General features: G+C 37.9%; 1 protein-coding gene across 1 annotated transcript in view; it reads left to right on the forward strand.

The window, feature by feature from the left end:
• Window positions 1–19,509, forward strand: part of LOC106086787 (mitogen-activated protein kinase kinase kinase 7) — a 95,761-nt gene that overhangs the window by 72,266 nt on the left and 3,986 nt on the right. The window lies entirely within an intron of this gene.

Consider the following 19,509-nt stretch of genomic DNA (forward strand, 5'->3'; position numbering starts at 1 on the left):
GTCTAGATCTTCTCATTCTTAGCATTGCACTTATAGTACCCTGTACCACAGTGGTGGTGTAGGGTAAGCAAAAATGAACCTAAACCAAAGATGGCTGCAGTATAGGTCTCATCGATCTCATGATTTAAACTCAGTCACTCCTTTGAACCTTATCAAAGTCTGTCTTTAATCGACACCCCATACAATATGGGCGGCAGTCAAAACATCATTGAGCTTAAACTTGAATCGGACTGCACTCATTGATATGTGAGAAGTTTGCCTCTGTTCCTTAGTGGAATGTTCATGGGCAAATTTGCATTTGTCAAAACTCCATTACCCAGTGTCGTTTTGAACAACATATGGCATAACTATCACAGCTGGTTTGTGTCAATAATAACAAATGTGGTATTTTGAAGTATAGACATCAACCATTATCGAGTATTCGAAAGACCTCAGTCAAATTTTGAGCCGTTTAAACCTGGAATCTAGATTTAGTTTCCTTGGTTTCTTGGAGGTTATGATTTATCAGAGATTATGATTTTGTCAACCGTTTGGTAAGCGTTTTTGTGTCTTTTACAAATCGACCTAATGTAGGCAATATATTGGGTTGCCCAAAAAGTAATTGCGGATTTTTCATATAGTCGGCGTTGACAAATTTTTTCACAGCTTGTGACTCTGTAATTGTATTCTTTCTTCTGTCAGTTATCAGCTGTTACTTTTAGCTTGCTTTAGAAAAAAAGTGTAAAAAAGTATATTTGATTAAAGTTCATTCTAAGTTCTATTAAAAATGCATTTACTTTCTTTTAAAAAATCCGCAATTACTTTTTGGGCAACCCAATATATGACTACAAATCGCTTTTAAACATTATTGCCAAAATTTTCTTTTAATTGTTTAACTTTTCTGAGAAAAACATTTCGTTTCCAATCGAAATTAGATTTTTTTTTTGGCCATTTTTTTTTAGAGTTGTTGATGGCCGAAAGCTATCTTTCAAATTATTTATCCAAAGAATACAAAATTTATAATGCCTCACTGCAGAGAATTTCCTCAGAAAGCATTGATTTACTATCATAGAAACCATTCTATTGTAGCTTTCCTTTATTTTTAAAAATTTCTCTTTTTTATATTCTTATGCATTTATTCTCAGAATCAGAAACAAAAAAAAAATACCCTCAACGGAAAGTGTTTTATTTCGTGATACAATGAAAAAATACTTTGTTTAACATATGTGTACAAGAGCTCCAAACTATATTTCTGGTGTTTTTACACCATTTAACAAAGGATAAGGTGAAAAATTTTTCAGCCGTTTCGTCGGGTCGTAGAAGATAGATTATGAATTGAATTTTAGACCCATGATTTATTGAGCAAATTGTCTTAGAATTCGTTGTAGTTTTTCTGCCAAATCGCATGAGAATTGCGCCCTCCATATGCTCAAGAAGTCAAGATCCCAGATCGGTTTATATGACAGCTATACCATATTATAAACCGATTTGAACCATACTCAGCACAGTTGTTGCAAGTCATAACAAAACACCTCATGCTAAATTTCATCCAAATCAGATGAGAATTGCGCCCTCTAGAGGCTCAAGAAATCAAGATCCAAGATCGGTTTATGTGACAGCTATAACAGATTATAAACCGAATTGAATCATACTTAACACAGTTGTTGGCAGTGACACTAAAACACTACGTGCAAAATTTCAGTTAAATCGGATGAGAATTGCGCCCTCTAGAGGCTCAAGAAGTCAAGACCCAAGATCGGTTTATATGGCAGCTATATCAAAGCATGGACCGATTTGAACCATACTTAGCGCAGTTGTTGGAAGTGACACCAGAACACTACGTGCAAAATTTCAGTCAAATCGGATGAGAATTGCGCCCTCTAGAGGCTCAAAAAGTCAAGACCCAAGATGGGTTTATATGGCTGCTATATCAAAACATGTACCTTTCTGGCCCATTTACAATCCCAACCGACCTACACTACTAAAAAGTATTTGTTCAAAATTTCAAGCGGCTAGCTTTACTCCTTCGGAAGTTGGGGTGCTTTCGACAGACAGGCGGACGGACGGACATGGCTAGATCCACTTAAAATGACACGACATTCAAGAATATATATACTTTATGAGGTCTCAGACGCATATTTCGAGGTGCTACAAATAGATTGACGAAATTAATATACCCCCATCCTATGGTGGAGGGTATAACAATGTTCAGCGGTAGTTGTCGCCTCCTAAAGCTGGCGACATTCATTAGGTACTATGTCATGCAAAAACTTCTCCCCCAAGTGGTATCGCACTGCGGCACGTCGTTCGAACTCGGCTATAAAAAGGAGGCCCCTTATTATTGGGCTTAAAATTGAATCGGACAACAAATAGGGAAACCATTTTTTCTGATGGTCTCGCCAGGATTCGAACCCAGGCATTCAGCGTCGCAGGCGGACATGCTAATCTCTGCGCTACGGCGGCCTCCATGTTCCCGGAATAAGAAGGGAAAACCAAAAATTTTCCCAAATTTTTCTGATAATCTCGCCAAGATTCGAACCCAGGTGTTCAGCGTCATTGGCGGACTTGCTAACCTCTGCGCTACGGTGGCCTCCTGATATAGCTCCAATATAAACCGATCTCCCGATTTGACATATAGACCCCCTAAAAGCCGCAGTTGTTTTCCTATTGGACTGAAATTTTGCAAAAGATGTTCAATTACGATACCCAACAATCGTACTTAGTATGGTCCAAATCGATTCTAAAGCTGATAAAGCCCCTATATTAATCGAACTCCCGATTTGACCATCTTGAGCCCCTGAAAGCTGCAACTGTTAACCGATTTGCCTGAAATTTTGAACATAGTGTTTTGGTAAGACTTCTAACTTTCAATGTTGGTATTGTCCAAATCAGTCTATAACCTGGTATGATTCCCATATAAACCGATCCCACGATAAGCCTTCTGCGGCCCTTAAAAGTTTCAATTTCTGCTTGATTTGAGAGAAATTTGGTATGTAGGCATTTTTAGCACAAGATTCGGTTCGGTCAAATTAGCTTGTTTTTCCTGGTTTTGCTTTTCCTTTCATAGGATATTTTCAGATATTTAACCATTGGATTACCAATACGACTTGGAATTCGAGCCTTCACTCGTTGAACCATTTCAGATTTATGATGCAATACACAAACATTTTGTTCACTTTAAAGTGTTTGAGTTCGTCAACAATAGCCAGTGGTGACTTTTTCAACCAAATATAAAGCAATCACGCTGGAACTCCAACATAACTTCCTTTGTAAACAAACTCAGACGCAAAAACTCATTTAAGCAAATATCATGCAGCTTTCATTTCTAGATACACCAGTGTGAGCTTGATACCACTTCGTGTGAGCTACCCTATAGGTGTTGGGGAAGTAGCTCACAAGATGGCGCCGCTTAAAAATCGTTTTTGAGTATGGCTTATGAATCAAACTCTATCTAGGGCAGCCAATTAAATAATTCAAATGCCTTTGCTAAAGGAAATGGTGTAAAAATCAACCAATTCACAGATGATTGTATTTTAAGATTTTTATTGTAGCCAGGCGTCACAATGACTATTGACGCGTTTTGTTTATTTCTCATTAGACTCGCTCGCTTGCTCATAGCCACCACCATCACCACTAGCATCGCCTTTACCAGCAGACACGCTACTACCAAGTGCTAGCAGGCCAAATGGGCCTCGGCCTAATGTTTCGCCAAAAATCCGGAAAATAGAAAATATGCTTTGAAACACACAAAAATTACGAAAAATTCTAACAAGCTACAATATAATGATTAATAGTCACGGTATGTACACACATTTCGAATAATTAATGGACATGCCTCAATAGAGACAAGAAAAGTTTGATCATCAGCAGAGAAGCAAAGGTCGAATGTACAAAAAGGGACCTAGAACAAAACAATTGCAACATTTTATAGCAAAATAAACCCGGGATACTCCTTTGCGAGAACAAAACAAAACAAGGGGATATCCCAATTTTTGCGGGAGAAAAGAGTACAGAGAGTAAGATTCTCTACCAGATCAGCTCATTTCATCTCAGGCCCATGATTTGTCAATCACTTGTCTTTTGGTTGAAAAAAGCTCCACATAAGGCTACGGAATAATCTTAACAATTTCACAGGCCATGCCTAACATGATGTTTGGTAATTTTCCCATGTCACAAAATCATTTTTCAATCCAACACAACCAAGAAAACAAAACAAAAACACACACACACACAAACACACACACACACACACACACTGTAAATGTTTTGTTTTTATAAATGAAAGAAAAATCTTTCCAATCTTTAGCCATCAGCCACATCATAGCCTATAACTATAACACTGGCAGACAGACTATTCTCATTTGACTTTTAGAGGAAATTTTTATTTTCTTTTCTAGGCATACAAAAACAAAACAAAACAAGCAAATGATTGTGTGTGCCTATGACTCATCGCCCCCCTTAGAATTCATTTTCATAGGGATTGCTCGAGCAAATGGCTCGTGTTTTTATAATTTGCTTATTTCCTCCCATTGTTGATACGTTATCGCTTTTCTTATTCTTCTTTGGGATTTTAAACTTAAGATTAGCCGATTTAACACAATTATTATTCATGTACTAATTATTGCAAAGGTACAGGTATGAGACATTTTCGTGTTGTCAGCATCCGCATAGAAACAAAATAAACCAAGTAAAAGCATGCTAAGTTCGGCCGGGCCGAATCTTAGATACCCTCCACCATGAATCGCATTTGTCGAGCTCTTGCCATGGTATCTCTTTTTAGGCAAACAAAGGATAGAAAAAGAATTGTTATGTTATTGGAACAATATCACGTTATGGTTAATTTCGGACCATAATTGAACTGCATGTTGGAGACCATAGTAGAAGTCATTGTCTAAAGTTTCAGCCAAATCTAGTAAGAATTGTGCACTTTAGGGGCTGAAAAAGTAAAATAGGAAGATCGGTTTATAGGGGAGCGGCATTAGGCTATAAACCGATTCATGCCATTTTCGACACGTATGTTAAAGGCCATAAGAGAAGCCGTTGTACAAAATTTCAGCTAAATCGGATAATAATTGCGCCCTCTAGTGGCTCAAGAAGTCAAGACCCCAGATCGGTTAATATACCAGATTATAACCCGATTTGAATCATACGTAGCATAGTTGTTGGAAGTGATACCAAAACACTACGTGCAAAATTTCGGTCAAATCGGACGAGAATTGCGCCCTCTAGAGGCTCAAGAAGTCAAGACCCCAGATCGGTTTATATGGCAGCTATAACAGATTATAAACCGATTTGAATCATACTTAGCATAGTTGTTGGAAGTGATACCAAAACACGACGTGCGAAATTTTAGCTAAATCGGATAATAATTGCGTCCTCTAGTGCCTCAAGAAAATCAAGACCCCAGATCGGTTTATATGGCAGCTATATCAGGTTATGGACCGATTTGAACCATACTCATCACAGTTGTTTGAAGTCATAATAAAACACCTCATGCAAAATTTCAGCCAAATCGGATAATAATTGCGTCCTCTAGAGGCTCAAGAAGTCAAGACCACAGATCGGTTTATATGACAGCTATACCAGATTATATACCGATTTGAATCATACTCACTACGGTTGTTGGAAGTGATACCAAAACACTACGTGAGAAATTTCAACTAAATCGGATAATAATTGCGTCCTCTAGTGCCTCAAGAAATCAAGACCCAAGACCGGTTTATATGGCAGCTATATCAGGTTATGGACCGATTTGAACCATACTCAGCACAGTTGTGGGAAGTCATAACAAAACACCTCATGCAAAATTTCAGCCGAATCGGATAATAATTGCGTCCTCTAGTGCCTCAAGAAGTCAAGACCCAAGACCGGTTTATATGGCAGCTATGTCAGGTTATGGACCGATTTGAACCATACTCAGCACAGTTGTGGGAAGTCATAACAAAACACCTCATGCAAAATTTCAGCCGAATCGGATAAGAATTGTGCCCTCTAGAGGCTCAAGAAGTCATGACCCCAGATCGATTTACATGGCAGCTATATCAGGTTATTGACCGATTTGAACCATACTCAGCACAGTTGTTGGAAGTCATAATAAAACACCTCACGCAAAATTTCAGCCAAATCGGATAATAAATGTGACTTTTATGAGCCAAAGACCCTAAATCGGCGGATCGGTCTATATGGCAGCTATAACCAAATCTGTACCGATCTGGACCAAATTGACAAAGAATGTCGAAGGGTCTAACACAACTCACTGTCCCATATTTCAGAAAAATCGGATAATAAATCTGGTTTTTATGGGCCAAAGACCCTAAATCGGAGGATCGGTCTAATGGCAGCTATAACCAAATCAGTACCGATCTGGGACAAATTGACAAAGAATGTCGAAGTACCCAACACAACTAACTGTCCCATATTTCAGCAAAATCGGATAATAAATGTGGCTTTTATGGGCCAAAGACCCTAAATCGGAGGATCGGTCTATATAGCAGCTATAACCAAATCTGGACCGATCTAAGCCAAATTTAAGAAGAATATTGAAGGGCCTAACATAACTCACTGTCCCAAATTTCAACAAAATCGGATAATAAATGTGAAGAATCCGTGTAAATTTTCAGCTCAATATCTCTATTTTTAAAGACTATAGCGTGATTTCAACAGACAGACGGACGGACATGTCTACATCGTCTTAGATTTTTACGCTGATCAAGAATATATATACTTTATAGAGTCGGAAATGGATATTTCGATGTATTGCAAATGGAATGACAAAATGAACATACCCCCATCCTTCGGTGGTGGGTATAAAAAGCTAAATTATCGATTCTTACAAGAATTTTGAATGCCTGTATGGTGCAAATTTAAGTATTTTATCAAATTAAAAAATACTTATTCTTAAAAAGTCAACATTTACAAGTCGTAACAGTTACCTATGAGTAATATAAAATTTTTATTATATAGATCAATCATACGCTTATTGCAATTAACTCATTGCGTATGAGTAATATGAAAATAAGCAACACTTATACGCCATTGTTAAAAGAAATTAAGTAAAATGATGAAATGAAGTTTCTTTGCATCATCATTTAAACTACATATTTCTGCTTTAAGACACACTTGGGACCATTATGCCAATGCTTGCTTAAAAGTTTGCACTTTTCAAACAATTTAACCCCACATGCATCAGAAAAAAGCCTACGCTGTAACTACTTATTGTCAGCATTTATCGTGTTGATGCAATATTTATAATCAAAGCTTGAGAAAATTGCCCTTAGACCATTAGTCATGGCGGCTTTTTCTTTTTAAATGAAATTAACACATTAAGCTAAGTGATGGGAAAAAATTCAAAACCATTATTTTTGTACCTGAAGTTTGTTATGACTCTTTTGAAAAAATGAGCGCTTAGTTTTTCTGTGGAATTCCAACAACTCAGCGTGTAATCATTGCGAGTAGTAATTCTATCAATATGCTGTGTTGTGACCCATAACAATTTCGGGGAATTTTTTGGCCTCATGACATTCCATTTCGGGATTCCGCGCGACGCCTAAGCATTGGGAGTACCAGGAAATCTCTAAAACAAAATTCATACTATTTTTTATGGCTTTCTTCAAAAGATTGCCCCACTTGTATCACAAATGCAACGGTGTTCTTATGATTCGTTTTTAATTATTTCGAAATCATAAAAATCCATCTTTTTCGCAAAAAGAAATTGTAAATCATTTACCTTTATTTTGTTTCATTTATTGCTCTAATTAATTTTTCGCATTGATGATGTGTGATGATAATTTATATGATTTCATCTTCCAATAAAGGCCAGTTTTTATATGGGATCTTTATATGTGTATATTTATTATTCTTGTGTGAATGTGTGTGTGTGTGTGTTTAATTTTTCAACGTTTGTTTGTTGTTTTTGGTTTTGTTTTTGTTTCTGCTTTAGTAGGAGGGTGAGGGGAAGCGTGAGAAAAATAACCTCAAGAGTCTCAGACAAATCTTTAAATATGCAATCAACATACAAAAAACGTAATGGTGTAGGTTAAGATCCATTCATTCACTGAGAGTGGGTGCTGTGTGGGGTCCGCAGCAACAACGGCCATGCTCATGATTATATGACTTTGTTGTTTAGTAGAGTGGTGTAATGAGAGAAATCTTAAACTGTTCTCTTATGCTCTCTACCATATCAGGCAAAATAAGTGTTAACAACTGTAGTCATTACTTTTCGGCGAATTTGCTGTTAACATTGGGAGATTTTTATAATTAAAAAACAAATTAGCCGAAACTTTATGTACAAATCTTAAAACGCTGTAAAATACTAAAAACTGTGCTAAGGCTGGTACTATGTTCGTTTTTCACCGTTGAAAACCCAAGTTTTAGCTATTGCTTGTTTGAAATACTACACAAAAATCAATGATAAAATACCAATTTTATTAAAATATGACCATAAGTGACGAGGGAATGAAATCAGCTAGATTTTTAGCTTTAAAACTTAATATCTATAAAAAATAATCCGCGAAAAATATCGTCAAAAGCGAATATATTACCAGCTCAAGAAGTGCAATCGGAAGATAGGTTTATATGGGAGCTATATCGGTCTTCTAGATTCATGCCATATTTGGCACGTATAATCAGAGTTGCCACTCAAGAAAATTATTTCCTACCAAAATTTAAGAAAAATCCTACCAAATCTGACTAAAGCCTACCAAATGTTCTACAAGCCAAAAAAAAAACGGTTTATGTTTCTATACACACCACCGAAGAGTTGGCTATTTTGCTATTCCATTTGCAACACATCAAATTATACAAAGTATACCTTCTAGATCGTCGTTTGTTGAAATCGCTCTATTGCCTAAAGTTCAAAGATGGCCTATATCTTGATAAAGCACCATTGATACCGATCTCCCGATAAGAAATCTTGAGTTCATAAATATCGTATATTTTTGAACCGATTTCAATGAACAACTGTGCCGATCTCCCGATTTAATTGTTTGTTGCCAAAAAATACGCTTTTACTACCCATGTTCGCCTTTACCGTAAGTTGCATACACCCCTCAACAGTATGTACCAGATCTGAATGTATTTGTATGCAACTGCCATGTAGCCCTATTCACCGAATAAAGACATTGAACAAGTGAATCTTTAACGCACCCAAACCGCATTTCTTCCCGGAATTTACAAAGTCTGGAAGAGATCCCTTAACACTCGTACCAGTTACTATCAACATCAGAACTTAGGCCCTTTTATCTACAATTTAAAGCAGTGAAACGCCATGTATCAGTATATGGCCCCTCAAAATCTATGGTTTTATTCTGCGCTCTTAACGAATACACACAGATAAAAAAAAGATTTGAAAAACAACAACTTTTGTCGAAAAACGACGACGAATTTTGTTAATTTTCCTGCAACAATTTATTTTGAAATTCTATTTATATTTTATTTTCTTTCGCGTTGCTTATTCCTTAACTGCTTAAGTTTTTTTTCTTCCACTCTCTCTCTCTCTCTCCCTATTTGAGAAATTTGACTCCTGAAATTAGCGAAACTTTGTCCTCATTGGTGGCTACATTCGTAAGGTAGCGAGCCATGTTAAAATGCGGCACGCCGTTAGGACTCGACATAAAAAAGATGGCCCCTTGTCATTGAGCTTAAACATTAATCGGACTGCACTCATTGATATGGAGAAGTATCCCCTGTTCCTTAGTGGAATGTTCACGGGAAATTTAATAGTAGTTCAGACTACACTGGGTTAGATGTCAAGGTCTAACCGTATTTATGCTAAAACGCGTTCGGCTTTTCTACAACGCTGATTCGACGAGACACTTACAGTTTAGTTTCCCATTGAAGATCACTCCCATGTATTCGACGAATATTAAAATGATTCTGTTGAAAAATCGGTGCTCTTCGAATTGGCCAACCTTGGCGTTTCTCATATGCAGGCAGATTTCAGTATTATGTGAATTAACTTTCAGACTCTTGATCTAGCGCAGTTTTATGCTATATTCAAGATACTTTTATTCTTCGTGAACAATTAAATCGATGTCCTGCACCTTAGACACAGCGTAAAGTTCGTCCTTCGGTTGGGATTCGTACTCGGCTATTTATGGTTCAGATCGGACTGTATTTAGATATAGGTGTCATATAGACCGGTCTGCTGATAAACGGTCTGAAGCCCATAAAAGGTTTATCCATTACCCAATTTCGCTGAATTTTTAAACAGTGAGTAGCTTTGGGCCTCCCAACATTGTACCCAAATATGGTTCAAAATGAACTATATTTAGATATAGCTGCCATATAGACCGATCTCCCGATAAAGGGTCTAAAGCCCATAAAAGCTTTAATTCTCAACCGATTTCGCGGAAATTTGAAACAGTGAATAGCCTTAGGCTTTCCAACATATTACTCAAATATGATTCTGATCGGACTGTACTTAAATATAGCTGTCATATAGACCGATCTCCTGATAAACAGTCTGCAGCCCATAACAAGTTTATTAATTACCCGATTTCGCTAAAATTCGAAACAGTGAGTAGCTTTGGTCCTCCCAACATAAGACCCAAATATGGTTCAGATCGAACTATATTTAGATATAGCTGCCATATAGACTGATCTACCGATAAAGGGTCTGAAGCCCATAAAAACATTATTTATTGTTCGATTTCGCTGAAATTTAAAACAATGGGTAGTTTTAGGTCTCCCAACATCCGTCCCATATATGGTTCAGATCGGACTATATTTAGATATAGCTGTCATATAGACCGATCTGCCGATAAAGGGTCTGAAGCCCATAAAAGCTTTATTTTTCAATCGATTTCACTGAAATTTGAAACAGTGGGTTATATTAAGCCTTCCGACATCCATCCCAAATATGGTTCGGATCGGACTATATTTAGATATAACTGTCATATAAACACATCTGCTGATAAATGGTCTGAAACTCATAAAAGCTGTATTTTTTATCCGATTTCGCTGAAATTTTAAACAGTAAGTAGTTTTTGACCACCCGCCATCTGACCCAATTATGATTAAGGCCGGGCGGTATTTAGATATAGCTGTCATATAGACCGATATGCCGATTAAGGGTCTGAAACTCATTAAAGCTTTATTTATTACCCGATTTTGTTGAAATTTGAAATACAAAATTCAACAGTGACTTACTTATAAAGGGTGATTTTTTTGAGGTTAGGATTTTCATGCATTAGTATTTGACAGATCTCGTGGGATTTCAGACATGGTGTCAAAGAGAAAGATGCTCAGTATGCTTTGACATTTCATCATGAATAGACTTACTAACGAGCAACGCTTGCAAATCATTGAATTTTATTACCAAAATCAGTGTTCGGTTCGAAATGTGTTCATTCACCGTAACGTTGCGTCCAACAGCATCTTTGAAAAAATACGGTCCAATGATTCCACCAGCGTACAAACCACACCAAACAGTGCATTTTTCGGGATGCATGGGCAGTTCTTGAACGGCTTCTGGTTGCTCTTCACTCCAAATGCGGCAATTTTGCTTATTTACGTAGCCATTCAACCAGAAATGAGCCTCATCGCTGAACAAAATTTGTCGATAAAAAAGCGGATTTTCTGCCAACTTTTCTAGGGCCCATTCACTGAAAATGATTTGCAAGCGTTGCTCGTTAGTAAGTCTATTCATGATGAAATGTCAAAGCATACTGAGCATCTTTCTCTTTGACACCATGTCTGAAATCCCACGTGATCTGTCAAATACTAATGCATGAAAATCCTAACCTCAAAAAAATCACCCTTTATTTATTAGACCACTCAATGTCCGTGCCGAATTTGGACGAAATTGTGACGAAAAGGGGGTTTACATATATACCCGAGGTGGTGGGTATCTAAATTTCGGCTTGTTTCTGTGTAAATCAATTTTTGGCAAAATCAACAAACTACTTTATTGGCAACACTTTTTCCACATGCTCACCTAAATGCCAGCATCCCTTCTCGGGCATAAACACCGACTCTCTTCTTTTTAATATGCATATTTCCCCATACAAAAGAACTTGCCTCATACTCCCGTTATTAAGAATGAACCGAGAATGAGAGAGAGAGATAGAGAGAGAGTGAGAGTGAGAATGCGAGAGCATGATTCCGTCAAGCATCAAAATGTTGTCGTTGGCCTTAGTTGGCTTGCTAAACAGATTCAGATGTTCTCTAAATATTCAGTAGATTTTCATATATTGACGCGTTCGTATTAATGTCTCGACAAAGGCCATATCAAAAGACCCAACTAAACGTGCGTTGATTTGTCGTAAAAACGACATAATAACAAATTAATTTGAAAAGAAATCGTTAAAAAGTTAGGGGCAAAAAAGTCCCTAGAGAAATCATGATTAGAGATATTACATGAGCAATTAGACAAAAAAAATAAAGAGTGAATATTGAATCCTAAACAACCCAATGAACCCATGGGACTATAATCAAAGTGTTCAATTAGTATTAATAAACAAATAAAGAACCCAACCGGTCAAAATACATAGTGAAATCAAATAGTCTAGATCTAAACAAAAGAAAATCCATGGAATTTTCTACTCCTGTGTGGGAATTGCATTCTACAAATATGTTGAGTTAAAGTGTTTTGTACCGAAATTAATTGAAATCAAATGTGTGTTAGTAGGAGCGGCTATTCTCTTCATAAGTGTCTGATCTATACCGGAATCAACCCCCATTCACCAAATCCACATGAGCTATTCTAAAGCTTGTTTGTTTTGAAATTAAAGTAAAATAATTTTTATTTTTGTGTATTCATGTGGAAAAAGAAGTGCGCGGCATTTTGTATGAAATTTTGAAATGAATTTCGGAAATGTGTGATTCGACATCTTTGATTGCGCCACTAAAACGAACGGATTTACACAGCTGCTGGTTTATTTATAGTAAGGAGGAAGGATTATCTTTTATTTTTTTGTATTTTCATTGTTTTGTTTACATAATTGAAAGTTAATTTATAGGTTGTGCGAATTCTATTTAAGTGGTTGTTGATGGAAATGACATTTTTTTTTCCAAATCTTGAATAGTGTTATTGAACCCCTATTATACATGACATTGTTAAGCAATGTTGTAAACACATTGATAGGCAATGCAAATTTGACCATGAACATTTCTTTAAGGAACAGGATGACACTTCTAACATTCTCACATTAGTGCTGTCCGATTCAAATTTAAGCTCAATGATAAGGTATCTCCTTTTTAAAGCCGAGACCGAACGGCGTACCGCAGAGCGAAACCTATTTGGAGAGAAGTTTTTACAAAGTACCTCGCAAATGTCGCCAGCATTAGGAGGGCATAACCACCACTTACAAAATTTTCTGATGTTCCTGCCAGGATTCGAACCCAGGCGTTCAGCGTCGTAGGCGGCCATGCTAACCCCTGCGCTACAGTGGCCTCCAATTTGATATAAACGCAAAAACTCAAATATTTATAGTAAAAAGGCATTAAGTTCTGCCGGGCCGAACTTTAGATAGCCATCACCTTGGGTATATATGTAAACCCCCTTCCGTCACCATCCGGTAAAAATTGAATAACTTATGCACCCAAATTCGGCACGGACATTGAGTGGTCTAATAAATATTAGTCATGTTGAATTTTGTGTTTAAAATTTCAGTGAAATCGGGTAATATCGGATATCGGGAGGCTCAAAACAACTCACTGTTTAAAATTTCAGCGAAATCGGTTAAAAAATAAAGCTTTTATGGGCTTATCGGCAGATCGGCCTATATGACAGCTATATCCAAATAAAGTCCGATCTGAACCACATTTATGTCGGATGTTGAGCGACCTGAAACTACCCATTGTTTCAAATTTCAGCAAAATCAGGTTAAAAATAAAGCTTTTATGGGCTTCAGACCCTTTATCGGCAGATCGGTCTATATGGCGGCTATATCTAAATATAGTCCGATCTGAACCATATTTGGGTCAAATGTCAGGAGGCCTTAAACTATTCACTGTTTCAAATTTCAGCGAAATCGGTTGAAAGATAAAGCTTTTGTGGGCTTCAGACCCTTTATCGACAGATAGGTCTATAGGGCAGTTATGTCGAAATATAGTCCAATCTCGACCATATTTAGGTCAAATGTCGGGAGGCCTTAAACTACTCACTGTTAACAATTTCAGCGAAATGGGTTAAAAAATAAAGCGTTTATGGGCTTCAGACCCTTTATCGGCAGATCGGTCTATATGGCGGCTATATCTAAATACAATAAGATCTCAACCACATTTAGGTCGGATGTTGAGCGACCTAAAACTACCCACTGTTTCAAATTTCAGCGAAATCGGATAATAAATAAAGCTTTTATGGGCTTCAGACCATTTATCGGCAGATCGGTCTATATGGCGGCTATATCTAAATGTAGTCCGATCTGAAACATATTTGGGTCAAATGTCAGGAGGCCTTAAACTACTCACTGTTTCAAATTTCAGCGAAATCGGTTGAAAAATAAAGCTTTTGTGGGCTTCAGACCCTTTATCGACAGATCGGTCTATAGGGCAGTTATTGCGAAATATAGTACAATCTCGACCATATTTAGGTCAAATGTCGGGAGGCCTTAAACTACTCACTGTTTACAATTTCAGCGAAATGGGTTAAAAAATAAAGCCTTTATGGGCTTCAGACCCTTTATCGGCACATCGGTCTATATGGCAGCTATATCGAAATATAGTCCAATCTGGACCATATTTGGGGCGGATGTTGGGCGACCTAAAACTACCCACTGTTTCAAATTTCAGCGAAATCGGATAATAAATAAAGCATTTATGGGCATTCGACTCTTTATCGGCAGATCGGGCTATATGGAAGCTATATCCAAATATGGTCCGATTCGGCCCGTTCAAAAAACTTAACCAGCGTGAGTCAAAAAGAAGTATCTGTGCCAAATTTCAGCTCAATATCTCAATTTTTTTAGGTTGTAACGTGATTACAACAGACGACCGGACAGACACACGAACATCGTTCATTCGTCTTATAATTTTGAATACTTTTTAAACCACTTACTTTAGTGACCAAGTCAGAATCCATGGTTCCAGGGCCAGTCGATATATAATTTCTCCAAGTATGACAAATTATTTTTTGTTTGTTTTGGTTGTCTACATGCAAAATCATATTTCAAAGCTACCACTTGGGATACCACATTTTTAAAGATCCATAGGTCCTCCTGGGTCTATCCCAATTTGAAGATAAAAAGTGTACTCTACTACCAAAGAAAGACCTTCTATAGCTGTCCTATTTTATCCTGTTCGGCATTTATAAGTTATTTTTAATTCCTTTTTTTTGGGTAGGATAGGGGGAATGGGATTGCACTCTGACACATCCTTCATTACAGTTTGATGTTGTTTTTATTGGGAGGAGAGGATCGCTCCCCCCGACGCTAAGACCCAAAAGACAATTTATTTCAGTCCTTTATTGTCGAGATATACATGTCCTGCTGAATGGCAGGACGTGACCCGGATTCTTGAATCCTTAGACGCCTTACAAAAAATTCTTACAACAGATATGTACTCAATTTCCAAACAACTTTCATTTGATATCCATATTGTCCCAATTGATAAATAAGCCCTGCTGGGGGGTTTCGGTGGGTGGGGCGGCGCCTCAGATACCAAGGAATAAATTTTTATATCAGTTTGTAAGAATCTGAAATAAATACCTTTCATTTGATATCCATATTGTCCCAATTAGTAAAAATGTCCTGCTGGGGGGTTTGGGGAGGGGGTTTTGGGTGGAAGCCCCTCAGACACCAATGAATAAATTTGTATGTCAGATTTTACTTTTAAATGCCTTTCATTTGATACCCATATTTCCCAAAGCGCTGAAAAAGGTCTGTTTGGGGTTTTTTGGGGGTGGGGGACCCCCCGAACACTCTGGGCGCAATTTGTATACCAAGTTCGTACTCTACTTTTTAATACCTTTCGTTGGATACCCATATTGTCCCAATCGGTAAATATGTACATTCGGATGGGTTTTAGGATGGGGCGTCCCCCAAGGTTATTTGACCCCAAAATTTTATACCAATTTCGTGTTTTTGGGTGGCATACGTGGCATACAAAATTTCGCTTAAATCGGTGAAATTGGCTGAAATTTTGCATGTTGTGTTCTATTAGACTTCCAACAACTATGCCAAGTACGGTTCAAATCGGTATATAACCTAATATAGCTCCCATATAAATCGATCTCCCGATTTGACTTCTTGAGTCCGCCGCAATTTTTGTCCAATTTGGCTGAAATGTTGCATGCGATGTTCTGTTACGACTTCCAACTACTGTCCCAAGTGCGGTCCAAATCAGTCTGCTCCCATATAAATCGACCTCGCGATTATGCTTTTCCGGTTCCTAGAAGCTTTAATTTTTGTTGGTTTGAAAAAGATGGCGCAATTCTTATCCGATTTTACTAAAATTTTGCATGAAGTGTTTTATTAATTACTTCCAACAATTGTGCTTAGTATGGTTCATATCGGTGCCTAACCTGATACATCTGCTATATAAACCCATCTGGGTTCTTGACTTCTTGAGCATCTAGGGGGCGCAGTTCTTATCCAATTTGGATGACATTTTGCATGAGGTTGTTTTGTTATGTCCTGCAACAGCTGTGCCAAGTATGATTCAAATCGGTGTATGTCTTGATATAGCTGCTATATAAACCCAATTGGGATCTTGACTCCTTGAGTCTCAAGGGGGCGCAATTCTTATCCGATTAGGCTAAAATGAAATTTTTGCATGATCTGTTTTGTTATAACTTCCAACAGCTGTGCCAAGTATGGTTCAAATCGGTCCGTAACCTGATATAGCTGTCATATAAACCGATCTGGGATCTTGACTTCTTGAGCCTCTAGACATCGCTATTATTATGCAAATTGCCTGAAATTTTGTACGACGGATCCTCTCATGACCATCAACATACGTGTTTATTATGGTCTGAATCGGTCTATAGCCTGATACAGCCCCATATAAATCGATCTCTCTATTTTACTTCTTGAGCCTCCAAAGGGCGCAATTCTTATTCGATTTGGCTGACATTTTACGCAGGTCTCCTACATATAATTTAATTGTGGTCCGAACCGGACCATATCTTGATATTGCTCTAATAGCAGAGCAAATCTTATCTTTTATCCTTTTTTGCCTAAGAAGAGATGCCGGGAAAAGAACTCGACAAATGCGATCCATGGTGGAGGGTATATAAGATTCGGCACGGCCGAACATAGTACGCTTTTACTTGTTTATATTCTGCCTTCCAAATATTTGTTGTGATTTCTTGTACCTGGCAGCCATTTGTCTGTTGCTCTAATGTTTTTTGACATTGAGCATTACTAGGATCGTTCACTGGGGAAAGTTTTCACAAAACATTGTTTCCTTATTGTAAACAATCCGCAAAAAAACGCTTATTCCAATAAAAAAAGACATATAGGCAACACTCCCATCATGTGTTTTACCACCAGCATTATTTTTTGTAAAGTGAAAAAGCTATATATGCTAAAAATTTATACTTATATAAAAGAAAATGAATGAAAATGCAACGCGAATGAGACGAAAATTTCCTTTTTTTTCATGTTGGCCCAAGTTGAAAAACGTTTCGTCCACGCTTTTAATGAATCGGTCCTTTGGACCGGAACGAGCTTGAGAGGATTGCCACCTCCACATGAAAATGTGGTTACAACAACAACTAGTACTAGTACGCAAAATACCTGGGTGTTTTTCTGGACAGGAAATTTAATTTTGAAGCCAACATTTTGGAAAGGGCAAGAAAGACAACTCTTGCCCTATACACCTACAAGAAAGCCGTTGGCAAAAGTTGGGGGTTTAGACCGCGTGTCATGCATTGGTTATATACTGCAGTTGTCAGACCTATAATGTTATATGGTGTTGTGGTCTGGTGGACGGCGATTCAAAAGTCCACCTACTGCTCAATATAATGTCCACCTACTGCTCAATAGATAATGCTACATCTTATGCCTCTGGACATTGTGGCTAGACAAATTGCAGTGACCACTGCCGTGAGGTTAGGGAAGATTTCTCATTGATCATGACGACTACGGACACTGTTTTATCTTTGACACAATATCCGATGTTCCTGGTCCTGTGGATTACATCCTACCTGAGCCGCTTTTGATAAAAAGTACTGTATCACTATTCCTGATAGAGCCGATTGGAAGTACGATATCCCAGGTAATAGAAGTTACATAGACTTCTGTATGGATGGTTCCAAACTATGCGACCAGGTGAGCTTTGGTGTTTATTCTAAAAATTAGAACTGGTCATATCGAAAAGGTTACTCCACCACTGCAGTGTGTATCAAAGGGAGATCCTCCCAATTAAGAAAGTGGTGGAATGGCTAAGATATAATCACCCTTATTCCCGTTGTCGAGAGGCCGAATTACCGCTTACATGATCGAGTGCGCTTCCGAATCGAATGAAGTTTCATCTCGTATTTAATGAATGTTATACCCCTTTTAAAACATTTTTATATCAAATTTTCTATAAATGATGATCGACTTAAACATTTGCATTCTTAAATTGCAAAAATTCTCTTTCAATAAAGAAATGTACAATTCACAATAGAGAGATTTCGAATAGCTTTACCCGTTCACGTATGAGGTAATTCGGCCCCTGTTCTGGGTGGCGGGCCACAGAGATATCCCAGGGAATTGTAAAGTGGACCAGACTAGCAACTACCCTACACATTCCGGGGGTACTGCAATCTGTGGGTATGCCTCTAGCGACATGCAAGCTAAGTTTTCAGGACCAGGCCCGAAGGACAACGAATGATAGATGGTCACAAAGAAGGGCTGTGAGCATTCCAAAACCATGTGGACAGGTCACTGTCTAATAGGAAAACATGCTGACAGACTGAAGGTTGCCAGCATCGACTGTGAGGACATCAGATAAAGAGAATGGAGAAATTTGGGAACCACTACTTTGGGACAGTCAGTAACTTTATCTACCTCGGCACCGCCGTAACCGAAACGAATGACACCAGTTTTGAGAATAAGCGAAAAATAATACTGGTCAAACAGATGCTACTTTGGACTAAGTAAGCAGTTTAGAAATAAGGCCACCTCTCGACAGACCAAGATCACACTATACAAAACACTGATACTACCCGTGCTGTTATATGGTTCTGAAGCATGGGTACTTGTGAAAGCAGATGAGGCAGTGCTTGGAGTATTTGAGAGAAAGATTCTTCGTAAAATATATGGATTAGTTTGCGATAATGGAGAATATAGGCGATGTATGAACCACGAGCTGTATGAGCTGTATGACGACGATAGCATAGTTACACGCATCGAAATACAACGGCTGCGTTGGCTAGGTCATGTTGTCAGAATGGATGAAGAAGCTCCAGCAAAGAAGTCTTTTGAAGGCAAACACGGTGGTACACGCACACCGGGAAGACCAAAAGCTCGATGGAAAGATCAAGTCGTGGCAGACACCTCGAAACTTGGTATCAGAGATTTTAGAATGAGCGCAGAAGATCGAGGCTCTTGGAACGCTATTCTACGTTCGGTTAGTGGAACAAATATTCTGTCATAGCCAATT

Source organism: Stomoxys calcitrans, chromosome 4 (assembly GCF_963082655.1).
Source record: "Stomoxys calcitrans chromosome 4, idStoCalc2.1, whole genome shotgun sequence".
Taxonomy (NCBI): Eukaryota; Metazoa; Arthropoda; class Insecta; order Diptera; family Muscidae; genus Stomoxys; species Stomoxys calcitrans.